The sequence below is a fragment of the Saccostrea cucullata genome, unplaced genomic scaffold (genome assembly GCF_032062105.1).
Source record: "Saccostrea cucullata isolate Sc308-1 unplaced genomic scaffold, CSIRO_AGI_Scuc_v1 ctg5354, whole genome shotgun sequence".
NCBI lineage: Eukaryota > Metazoa > Mollusca > Bivalvia > Ostreida > Ostreidae > Saccostrea > Saccostrea cuccullata.
Window position 1 is genome coordinate 33,039 of NW_026939239.1, and position 10,960 is coordinate 43,998.

At 31.5% G+C, this 10,960-nt stretch overlaps 1 long non-coding RNA gene across 1 annotated transcript; it reads left to right on the forward strand.

Annotated features, from left to right (window-relative positions):
• Window positions 1-6,928: 6,928 nt before the first annotated feature.
• On the forward strand, window positions 6,929-7,957 carry LOC134252624 (uncharacterized). Its single transcript, XR_009988997.1, has 2 exons — window positions 6,929-6,979; window positions 7,744-7,957. It is a non-coding gene; the product is annotated as an uncharacterized LOC134252624 (long non-coding RNA).
• The last annotated feature ends 3,003 nt before the right edge of the window (window positions 7,958-10,960 follow it).

Below are 10,960 nucleotides of genomic sequence, written 5' to 3' on the forward strand. Positions count from 1 at the left end.
TTTTCTTTTGTCTCTCTTCCATTTCTTACAGTTTATCAGTTTATTTTCTTAAATTTTGCAAGTTTATAAAATATACCGACAATGGATTATCTATGATTTTAGTTTTCTTTTACTTGGCTGGCGAAACTGTTCAAAGAGGGGCGGCCATTTCATACCGATACATACTGTATTGCATCATCTTGACCTTGTAGGGAGAGGGCTAAAATGGGATTTGCCTGCTGCCCGATCCCATTCACTTTGCTTGAATAAAATTTTGTATAAATTTAAAAAAAACAAGATAGGCCCGGTTTGTGAAACATATTCTTCTACGTCATTAATATTTAAAAGAATTGTAAACAAAAAAAATACTTTAAAGTCGAATGTAAAAAAAAAGAAAACAGTAGCTTTGTGAAATGTGTTCCTAAATATTCACCTTAATATTAAGTATTTTGAGCCCGTTAATACCAAACTTTTCTGCTAAAAAAAAATCCTGAAATGAGCAGGATTTCACGTGTTCGAATCGTGATTCGTGAATAACAGGTAGATAGATGGTTTCGCTTTGTACAAGGACTTTCAATTATACATGTAACATCAAAAACTTCTCTACATTATAAAATTCTTATACAATTCTCTTTTTTAAGAGAGAGGGATACCCACAACTGATACATGTAACTTATAAATCTCAAATATTTTTTTTTATTTTTTTTTTTAATCAGAAAATACATGCTATTAATTTACGTAATATTGTGTCGGACTGGGTTAGGAACGGGATAGCAGAATGTTGCCTATGCGTTCCTTCATAAATATTTTTTTTTCTCTAGAGAGGAGAGTTTATGTTTTTCCCAATTTTTTTTTTTTTTTTTTTTTGGGGGGGGGGGGGGAGGCTTGTAAAGTCAGCACATATACATGTATAAGGCTTCACTGCTAGCTAAATATGATATAATTAATTTTAGAATCCTACGCACCCTAGCTGAATCCGACTATCTAATTCATAGCATTAATTATCCTTTTTAACTGGTTTAACAACATTTCCTAATAAATTGATTATTAAGAAATTCTCAATACAGTCTACGTAATCAATTGTTTTTTGAATTTTCAGTTCGTTTGCAGTAATTGAATTATAAAAGAAAGAAAATGTGCCTAATGGTTTTATATCGTAATTCAACATAGTCTGTGTTTTTGTTTTTCTTTCCCTCAATACATTTCTAATACTCCGGTTAACAAAGAAATTATAATTTTTGGATTTCTTAAGTTCATATTAATCTCTTCATTTTTTTCTGTTGATCTAAGATATTTTGTAAACTTTATGTAAATTCTCTTTTTTCAAATGCATTGTTATCACCCGGTGATGAGAAAAAATGAGATCACCCTTGGGTATCCAATGATGTTAAACTATACGATATAAAAAAAAAAACCATCCGACTTCCGCCTAAAACGTCAGAATGAAGCAATTATTTAAAGAATACGCACAAATCGTCCCAAAATAATGCATGCATATTTATTGAATGGAGAATTTTGGCCAATATGTATACATGTTTATGTATACATGTTTCTTGTGACTTTTCGCTACATGTAAATATAAATGATAATCTTTTAAAATAAGCTGGCTTTTCTCTTATACGAAGTAAATAATGTAGGAATGATGCATAATTATTATTTTATTTTACAATATTACATTCAAGGGAATTTTAGATTATTTACATCAAATTGATTTTTAAGGTAATGTTTGGTACAATATGAAATATTTTGTTGATGAACACAGTCAGAAATCTTTTTAAATGGTTTACATAATTTTTTTGAAATTACCGTCAGATGGAAAGTTCAATAGTTCCCTATGTCAAGGTTTACAACTTTATGTCGATGTATTTTGCAACAGATATAGAATACCCACCGATAATGGCTGAAATCGTGCCGAGCGGGCGTAAAGCAAAAATCAATCAATCAATGACCTGTATACTGCTTAAAATGATATTCTATTAATTTTACGTATTTATTTTTGTACATTATGGATAATAGAAATTTGATAAAAAAAAAAAGTTTAAACGGTTTTTTGGGGGGAAGTGGGGGGTGGGGTGATAATGAAGGCACAGTAGAATGTGGCTGCAGTAGAAACAGTTTTATGAAAAAATCCTAATAAAATGAGCCAACTTTGAGACACAAGACTACGTATCACACCATGCATGCTTGATGTCACGTTATCATTATATACAAATTGATGTGATTTTTTTTTTCAAATTAACTTAAGAATAATTATCGTAGCATGATTTTAGTTGTGATTTTATTGGCTGCATGGTTCATGTATTTTCTGTAAGAAACGAGGTATTTCTGAGATCGTCCCCCTGTAAATTTGGACTCGATCGCATTGGTTTCTTTTTTCCTTTACATGGGGATTACGTAAAATCAAACGAAGTGTGTTAACCAACTTGCATGCTTTGAGGATACAGGCTTTATCAAACGTAAAATCAGCATACGTGTAGATCTATATTTTGTAAATTGAAAGTTCAGTTGTTCATAGAGACGAATTTGTCGTTATGAAAGACAGAAAAGTAGAAATCAAAATTCTTTTTTTCGGGGGGGGGGGGGGGGGGGGTATTCGGTTTTTTAAAGGATCTAAAATACAGTTAACACAGTTTTGGGGATTGTAGATTATGATCAACTATTTTTTGTCATTAATCAAGCATTTTGTTTAACTTAGACAGGGTGACAACTTAAATTGCTAAGCGATAACAAGTGCCCCAACTGAACATCTGAAAATTAACCATGACGTCACAATTGAATCGTGAAAAAACTACCATATGCTCAGAGTTAATTTTGCAGACATACCAATTTCAAAATGTAATAACTTTGTTATAAATGCAGATATTTTTATTCTGTTTTCAGTTTTTGTCGTGATTTTACATGGACAACTAAAATACAGATAAATTTTGCCATAAGGTCGATTTCTATCCGACGAGGCTCATATATTTATGCAAAGTAACTGAATCAAAAACAGATAGCCACCCTAATGTTACAAATAATTACTTAAATGTAGCATAAGGAGCAGCATCAAGTATAATATTCTAGTTTTTGGTGCTTATGGATTTTCTGCATGAAACTACCTAGTGCATTACCCCAGATATTTAGACAATAATTAACAGAGGGCAGGATAAAGGCATTGTAAATAGTTTTTTAGTTTTCAAAAGAAGATTTTTTTATATTCATCAAAGCAAATAACTTATTTGTGCGCTCCGTTATTAGCAGAACTATTTTTGTATTTATATGAAACAAATTTGTGCAAAATCATGCATGAAAAGGAGAAAACACTTGCTATGGCCTTCAACTCGACATTTAGATATATCGATATTGTCAATTAACAATGGCAATTTCCATTCTTATATCGATACGATATATTCTGAAGAGCTTGAGATAAAAGATACCACAGAGTCTGACACATCTGTTTCATACTTGGATATTTTACTTGAAAAAAACACTTGTATTCGGTAATCTAACAACCAAGCTTTAACTTTTTTTATCGTTACCTTCCCTTACTTATGCAGCAATACACCTTCATCACCTGCATACCGAGTTTATATATCTCAGTTCAGTTTGCAGTTATGCAAAATCATGCTCTATGTACGAACAATTTCTAAAACGAGGTAAATTATTTACAAGAAAGTTGATGAAACAAGAATATCAGCAGTCTCGTTTAAGTTTAAAATCATGATTTTGTAAGATCTATGGTCGAAACAATGACCTTGTGAGCAAATACAATTTATCATTGAGTCAATTGCTGACTGACTTTTCAATGCTGATTGTTGGTTCATTCTTTATACACTGGATTGACGATGGACTATTCCCTTGTTTCCCGATCATGGCAAAGAGCACTCGATTCGCAGTGGATGCTCACTCCTCCATGGCACCTGATCCCACCTCTGATGATTTGGAGGCCCGTGCTTGCTCTATTTTCCTATTTTGTATTGTTTTATGGACTTAGATATTGAATACTGTTCGTTTTTATCTCCATATGTTTCATTTGTACATGTAGCTCAAGATAATAATTGATAAACTCTTAATCTCTTGTTAAAATATCTTTTGAATGTTCAAAATTTACTAAAAGCTCCATTTTTAAAATAAACTTATTATTACGTGAGTCATGTTAGTTAATTTTTTTTTATTATAACTTATATAAGGTCTCCATATACCACATCTATTTTCTGGTCAACCGACGGTTCTGTTTCCAAAAAAAAACAAATTAAGGAAAAATAAATAAAATCATACAGGTGCATTAAAGAGCTTGCTAGAAAATAAGGAAAAAACATTTTGAAATTGAACACTGCTACAGTCACTGAAAGCACTAGGGGGAATTGACATCATTTTAGTTCCTGTTGAGTACCTTTTTGTAGTGTTAATCAACTTTTGCGATAATGGAATTTTAATAAAAGATAAAATCACAACGAAAAAAATATAAATGATGTTTATTCTTTTTCATACTTGAATATTTTACCAATAGTAGACCTTTAAAGCAAAGTAACAACTGAAGATGGTCATGATAGCTTTAACTTTTCTTTCGTCAACCTCTCTTATTTGTTTAATAAAAAAAATCCCCAAATAATACGTTAAAATCAAAGTCTCTGCTCACTGTCGACACAAAATCTTTGTTTGGAAATTCAACATGTCAGTTTGGTTGAACACTGCCTACGTTTTCATTACAAAACAAGGTGTTTGTGAAACATGCAATATAGCAATATAGCAAAGATTAAACTTTTCTTTAACATGTTAAATGCAAAGTTAATGTATTGGTTCCAAGAGTACTAGGGTTTTCTCATTGGAATTACAGTTATGAAATATGAAAGTAGGTCAAGGTTAAAAAAATTTCATCAGTACAAAAATCTTCAAGGTCAAGGTCATTGGTATCCAATAAAAGGTCTTGCCACAAAAACTACATATGTAAAGTATGGAAGCTCTAGCCCTAACAGTTCAGAAATTATGGCTTATGTTAAAATTTTAAAAAGTAGGTCAAACTCCAAGGTCATGGTCAAAGGTCTAGCTATCAAATGAAAGGTCTTGTCACAAGGATCGAATATGTGAAGTATGAAAGCCTTAGCCTTAACTCTTTAAAAGTTATGGTCATGATTGGTTTCAAAAAGTAGGTCAAACTCGAAGGTCATGATCAAAGGGTAAAAGTTCTTGATATCCAATAAAGGATCGATCTTTTCACAAGAATTACATATTATGTGAAGTATGAAAATTATATCCCTTACCGTTAAAATGTTATTGCCAAGGTTCAAGTTTTTTCACAAGTACGGAAAACTCCAAGGTCAAACGGTCAAGGTTGTTGGTATCCAATGATGGGTCTTTTAACAAAGAATAATATGTGAAGTATAAATGTACTGGTTCATACTGTTCAAAAGACATGGCCAAAGTAAAAGTTTGGAATTTTTGTGTAAAAGTGGGCCAAAGTCAAGGTCAAAATGTCAAATATAGTGGTACCCTAAGAAGGGTCTTGTCACAAGGAATACACATGTGAAATATGAAAGTCATGGCACCACGAAATCAAAAGTTATGGGCAAGGTTAAAGTTTTTGCGAACAAACAGCTAAACAGACAGACAGAGAGACAGACAGTTAGAAAGACGGACGGACATGACAAAAAATATTTACCCAGAAACTTCTTTACGAGGGCATAACAATTACTAGTATTAGGTCATTATTTTACAGCAACTGATCTACGGATCATTTTGACAACGGGTAACAGCAGGTATTACTGATAGACATGAGACGCTAACATTTCCAAAACACCTGATTCCACAACTATAATGTTTAAGGGACTGCATTTACTTAATGTAATGCTAAGTTGGAATTTTGAGCATGGTCACAATGTGGTACCTCAATTCGAATCTCTCCTCAAGAATTTAAAAAGAGATGGAAAATCAGAGAATCCCAAAGTTCTTATAATTTGAATCTGTATTTATACTCCGCATTGAATATGGCACACTTTGTTACGAGTGAATAATTTGAACAGAAATTTCATCACAATATTATCTATTTTTTGTCAGTGAACTTTGCATATAAGTTTTTTTTACAATCATGCTGAAAAGAAATTATGATGTGATAAAATAAACATTTTTAAGGACACAAAAATGGAAGACTAGGAATTCTAGAAGTATTTTGTAAAAATAATGATAAATACTCTTGTCCATATCCCATTCTGTATCATCCCGAGACATCAATAACAGCCAGAAGACCGAAGGTCAGAGGGTTGATATTGGTCGAGGGCTAATACAGGATGTAACATGAAAAACGGTGATTTGGTTTTTTCTTTATTTTATAACATACTTATAGTTATACTCATAGTAATAATAATAAAATACAGTATACATAAACTTTAGGGGGAAAAAAATTACTGTTTTCTTAAGGAATTTATTAAGGATATGGAAATAACGAACAGTATTCAATCTCAACGTCCATTAAACAAATATACAAAATAAGAGCAGAGCAAACACGGACCTCCGAAACATCAGAGGTGGGATCAGGTGCCATGGAGGAGTGAGCAGGATGTGATATTGTCCCGCCCAACTATACCCGACCTCCAGGGCTGATAAGGCTATCACGACGTATTGCATTCCTGCATTTATTTATATGTAATAAACATATTTATTACCACTTTAGAATGCAATTAATATTTTGAACTAGGTAAATTTGTTTCAGAATTGTTTTCCGTTCAGTGAGTGTATACAATCAATTCTCTATTCCTTACTGTTTACATATAAACAGATGTATGAAAATTTCACACATTTCTATAGCTATGAGGACTGTAAAAGCTTGTAATAGGTAATATGATTTGATTTTAAACCAAAAGGATTTTAAAGGGTTTTTTTTACTATGCAATATTTATCTTTTGTTGAAAAATTGATATATATATATATATATATATATATTTTTTTTTTTTTTTTTTTTTTTGAAGAGAGGGAACTGAGTGCTGCTATAACGAGTATCTAAACAACAAGACTAAAGAATGTTCTGGTACGTATAATTTTTTTTTATTTTCTTTTAAGCTGGAAAATAGAAAAAAAATAAAATATCAATAACTTTATTGATTTAAATATCTATTCTCAAAATGTATGTTTGTTTTAAACTAGTACTAGTAATTCAAAGGAATGGATTACAAGTTAAAAAAATTGAAGAATAATTTCTCTGTAATAAATAAAATAATTTTTGGCTTACCAATAAATAAAATTTGTAATGGTAATATATAAATCATAAATACGAAATAATTCAAAGACACATTGAAATTGTAGAGTTAACTAATCTATTATGATTAGTATAAAACATATATACACTTGCAACATTGATTGCCGATCTGTTATAATTGACATCATACTAAATGAGTCTTTCTAGTAAGGGAGCTTCAAATACTGGATCGTTTTGGGGAAAAAAGTTTGAAAGCTTCATTTCAGGTATACATTTGGGAATTGTGAAAAAAATGTATATTTTACAGTTAGTTTTCTATATATTAAAAAGTGACGTTACTCGTGTTTATAAAGTGTATCTGTGTAAACTTTAACTAAACTTACTGATTATGCAAATGAGTTTTTGATACAATTTTCTTTAGAAAATTAATTTATTTGACATGTTTGTAAAATGATATATATATATTATTTCGAAATAATATCAACAACAACACAATATAAAAGAACTTGAAATTTATTAGATAAAGTATTTACACAGTTTTGCAAATAATTGGAGGTGAAAGATAACTTTGATCTTAACCATTCTTTTTTAACCAGAATGTCCAGCTGGATCTATTGGTTCAAACTGTAAGTTGACATGTCCGCCTGGATATTACGGACGGTTGTGTCTGTCTGTCTGTGAGTGTCCTGACGCCGACTGTAATCATGTTGCTGGATGTACTACTACAGGTAACACAGTTATTCAGACAAATAACGATTTTGAAAACTTTGAGATGAAGAAAAGAAAATTAAACAAAATTTCAACTCTTTTTTTAAAAAAAATATAAGACATATTTATAAACTTATCAGAGTTAAATTCTTTTAGAAAGTGTTTGTCGCAATATCTCAAATGTTTGTTGGTCACCCTTCAAGTGTCCAGCCTTTAACTGTCCAGCCTTTTTTAAATGAAAAAAATATTTTATGGAATAAATTAATATTATACCGTAAATCTGGATATTTTTGCTGTAGATAAATTTTTAGCAAATTTGCCAGTTCATTGCATTCGCAAAAATGTTTTTCTTAAAAATAATACAACAACAAGAAAATGTAAACAAAGTAGTGGTCATTCGCAAAATTTTGAAACACAGAAATTAATCAATAGCATTTTGACCCAGATTCGCAAAATAAAATCGATGTAAAAATTTCTAGATCTACGGTATTCATTTCATAATTTTGCTTTAATTTTTCTCATTCAGAAAACAGCAGCGATTGGTCTAGGATTACACCAGACGTGAAGCATCAAACAGCTGTTTCTGAGAATACGAATAACCATTCACATCTGCAAAACAAGATTTTTGCCATTAAGACAACAGTTACAGCTTCTAAATGGATGAATAAAACCACAGTTCTGCAAACCAAGTTGACTTCCAGTCTGTATCCAGCACGACGCCAGGATCTATATGTTAACTATGACACACATACCTGGATCGCTGTAAGCTGCTCACTAATTGGATCTCTCGTAACACTCATTCTAATTGGATGTCTACTTTACTTCCGATCTCGGTAAGCCAGAAGCTCAAATCTTGAATTATGCAATTGTAATCACTAGTTATACGTTTTAAAAAGTGAATTAATTGTCTTCTCTTGTCGAAGGTTGAAGAGATGCAATAAATATTTGCAAAGTCGTTTAAGACATATGATAGAAAGATTAGATACAGTGATGGTTTAAAATGTAAAAGCATATGTGTGATTAATTAATTGTTAAAACATTAAGGACCTCATCCCATGTCTGATGTCGTGGAGGTCCGTGTTTGCTCCGCTCTTATTTTGCATTGTTTTATGGACTTTTGATCCTGAATACTGTTCGTTATCTCCATATATTTTATTTGCCTATTTTTATAATGCTTACAAATCTTTTTGTAAACAGTCTTAGTAATCTCTGTCCTAATCTTATTCATTTTACTGTATTAACATTACCTACACAATAATGTTCATGATTTTTGTGAAAAAGAACCTCTGTTTTGTATCCTTATCGTAATATTTCTATCTTCATAAAAGCAGATTTTATTTTCTTTTATTGTTTTAGCTCGAAACTCAGGATGAAACATCCTAAAAGAATTAGAAGGATTTTGACTTCAAGCACAGGGGCAGGTATGTCATTATTTTAAATAATGGTCCTAGTTTGGATATGGTTTATTTCTAAATTTGATTTCTTGTTTGCTAAAACATTCAAAATCTTGAAAAATTATGTCTTTTTAATGCAGTGTTAAGTTTCACTCATCGTCGGAAACCCATGGCTGATTACACTTCGTTATGGAGAGAGGATCGAGGCGTAATCAGTCGTGGGTTTCCGACGATGAGTTTTACTTAACGAAAAAAAATTGACTTTATACAAGGGCTTTAACATATATAGAAACAAAATATGGAGATAACGGACAGTATTTAAGCTCGAAGTCCATTACACAAATTTGAATACAAACTGAAAACAGAGAAAACACGAATATTCAAACATAAGAGAAGGGATCAAGAGCCATGGTGGAGTAAGCATCCTCTGCCAATGCCCGCCTGGTCCTCTTTTTCATCATTGGGAAAAAAAACAGATCTCCTAGACAACCCGGTGAGCAAACATTGGTCCATTAATTAGGTATGGAAAACAAGGTCAATTTTCGAACATGCTCTACTTGCAGTGGTCAATATATTGACAAGCTTTTAGCCACTTGAAAATTATGCCGTGGTTTGAGACGATGCTGGGTTGTTTACTTTATTATTATTTTTTCTTATAATAGGTAAATAAATTATGTAAAGTTTCAGTATTGCACCAAAGCAAAATATCTTTAATTTTCTTTAAGTCTTATTTGTAAGTAGCTTAAAGCTTTATATGATATTTTTTCTTTATGGCACATAAACAGTACTAGCACAATCTGAATTCTAAATCAGTTGAATAAAATCTCCTCGGCAAAAAAATCTGAGATTTGTTTTCCTATAACCTTATTATATTTTTTACAAACTTCTGAATTTCTCCAGATGCATATATTAGTTTGATCCTTCAGAGTTGTCTTTGTTTATCTCAAGTAATTTTCGAACAACATATATAATCCTATCTAGCACTGTTTTCACTGAATTTGATGAAAGCCTTAATGAAAATCAATCTTTACTCCTTAAATCCGTTTAACCATTCCCATCTGACTTTTCAAGCTTTTTATGTAAATTTGTATATATTGTGCCTATTTAGATGTGTTTTTCCTGTTATTCCTATGAGTTATTCTGAATATTAGCCAGTGCGTTAATGTTTTCTTCAAGACAAGAAAGGCAAAGTCAACTTTATATTTATTTAAGTTTTATGTAGGTTTCATATTCAAGTGGATGCATGGTCGGTGTACAAGACCACAAGTGTATGTATCTTTTACAGGTAGAAACTTGGATCTGCCAGAAGGACACTTTGACCTTTCTGTACTCACTCCAGAACGTCAATACCGAGATGATGACATCTATTCTGAGATAAGGTTTTCTCAAATTGACGGTGCATGTGCAGCATCATGCATGGACACAATTTCCAAGAATGAAAAATGTTGTAAAATCTCTAAAGAACCAGATCGTTGGAGAAATACAAATTTGTACGGAAAATGTTTATTTAAAACCGAGTATGATCAAATCAATCTGAAAATGTCTTCGATTGTCTCACCGTTGTTACATAAGGAGCGAAAGGTTGTTTGTGGCAAAGATCAAGAATTTGATGTTCTATCATCGCGAAAAAAATTTGTAGATGAAAGTTGTTCATCTCTGACATTATCTCCAAGGTTGGAGAGATTTCGAACAAAAGAGAACAACCAATTTA